Here is a 2,485-nt window from a genome sequence, read left to right as displayed (position 1 = left end):
AGTCACTCCTATTATCTAGATGAAACAGGACAAAGGAAATTCAATAACCACTACAACACCAAGTCAAAGCTGACCAAGGTACCTCTCAATATAGAACGGGCTTCAGCAAGCCATTTATTGCAGTAGAGTTGGAACTGGTTCCACTGCCAGAGATCATATATTGTCTGACAATCACCATTTTAACCTGAAATAAAGGAGTGGAGATCTGTCCTATATATTTTCCATTCTTTTCAAGACCGTAGCTGGTGATTTCTCATTAGCATTGGTGAGCTGATTCTGTACCTAAAAATGCTTAATGCTTCTCAGCCGACCCTTACAAAACAAAGTTGTTTTCTCTGTGTGTGAAGGTATATATGTGTACTTGCATGTGTGCATGTGTGCGGGTGTGTGTTGGCCAGAAATCAAACTTGAGTGCCATTCTTCAGGAGACTCCTACCTGGAGTTTCAGACAGGATCTTTCACTGGGGCATGCTGATTAGGGCGGGATGCCTCACCATCTAGTTAAGCGGTCCTGCTGCCTCCACCACCCCAGAGCTGGGATTATAGACATGCACCATTACACCTACACCTGGCTTTTAAAGGTGTACGAGGAGTAGAAATCTGATTGCCATTCCTGTGCAGCAAGCTCTTACTGATAGAGCTATCACCCTCATCTCATCTCCTTACGGCCAGATACCAACTCAGAGGGCTCCTTACAGTAGTCCCCCACAAACAGTTGGTCTTCCTTGCAGTAGGACAGCACATCACCATGTTCCCTACTTTCACAGCCTGATGTTGCCTGACTCATGGGCAGAATTTGACCTGTGACACAAGACTCAGACATTCGAGGTATGTATAGGTGAGCCTCTGTGGTCACAGAATTTGAGCTCACTAATATCACATCAACTCAAAAAAGCAAAACCAAAATGCCCTATCTAGATAAAGCAACTTCTTCTAAATATTATGTTCTCTTATGGACAGGGTTTGTCCACTCTGTCCGTGTCTTATATTCCTCAGTGAAATTTTTATATCAGTTCTAGTCTAGTAAATACTTATTACCATTGTCTTTGGCTTGTCATTCCTGGCAAGACATACTAGACACTCCAGCCTCCTTAGACAAGTGGATAAAATCCACACAAGCTATGAATTCACACACACCTGACTGCAGGATCAGCATACACATTACATAACCTTTCTTCCTCCAGATAGACACAGACTACTCCCCTAAACACTGTTTATTCATATAATCTGCCAAAGGACCAGTGAATATATAAGGCATGCCCCACCACAATCACATAGGATGGCTTTTAAGCTCGTCCATACAGTTCCTCACATCCAGGTCGAACAGAAAACATCAATTCTAATGTTTTACACAAAGACAAACTAACCTGAACACACACAAATTCCATAACCCCAAAGGCAAACATGTGTCTTTATTCCATCTTCAGAATTTGTTGGAAGAAATGGAATCCAGATGACAGGAGCAGCAGGAGGAGATCGGCCGCTTAGATTTGATCCCTAAGGAAGTACATGCTTTAATAGTTTCTGAGAACACTACAGGAAGACGGTCTCATCATCAGCCATTTTAGCACTCAGTTTCAGCTACAGGCAGCATCTGCTTGTGAAGGGGAGAGGACAGAGCATGAGATCAGTGACCAAGCAGGTGACAAAAAATCTAAGCCAAGGCAGCCTTAATGAGAACTCATTTCAACTCCAGGTAACACACAGCATCAGGCAAGAGGGTGTCTGGGGACCTAGTCTTTTTATTTTTTATTTTTAATTACTCACATTTACATATCCATCCCACCATTCCCTCACGCTCCCCTTCTTCAATGTTCTCCAACCAACACACCCCAACCAACCCACCCACCCAGACTCCTCTCCATGGATAGTAAGGCCCTCTACCAAGGACCTAAAAAGTCTGTCATATTGTTTGGGGGAGGGGCTAGGCCCTCCTTGCTGTATCTGGGATGCAATAGTATCCCTCCATAGGGAATGGGCTCCCCAAGTCCATTTTTACTCTAGGGATAAAGATTGGCTCTGCTGTTAAAGGAGCCATAGACTGTCTTGGAGACACAGCTTGCACCCACATTCAGAGGGTTTGGTTAGCTCCAATGCTGTTTCCTCAGCTTTATGATTAGAGTTTCCATTATATTAGTAAGTCAGGTCAGTTTCTGCAGATCTCTCCATCCCTGTCTTGGCTCCTTTGCTCAACACTCCTCCCTCTCCAAAACTGAATTCCAGTAGTATGGTTCAGTTCTTAGCTATGGGTGATGGATTCTGCTTCAAACCGCAGCTGGATGAAGACTCTCCTTCCTCTTCCTGTCCCTGGGCTCCCATTTTGTTCAGTGGTTCTTGTCCACATCCTCCTCATCAATTTCCTAGCAACCCTTCCTGTCATGAGATGAGACCCAATGTTAACTTAGGAACCAGACAAGCTTTCTTTAAAGGGGTGCTACAATCATTTCCCCATACCGAATGGCACCTGCACTTTCAGTTATGATGC

The sequence above is a fragment of the Cricetulus griseus genome, unplaced genomic scaffold (genome assembly GCF_003668045.3).
Source record: "Cricetulus griseus strain 17A/GY unplaced genomic scaffold, alternate assembly CriGri-PICRH-1.0 unplaced_scaffold_3, whole genome shotgun sequence".
NCBI lineage: Eukaryota > Metazoa > Chordata > Mammalia > Rodentia > Cricetidae > Cricetulus > Cricetulus griseus.
Note: the sequence above shows the minus strand (reverse complement) of the source record.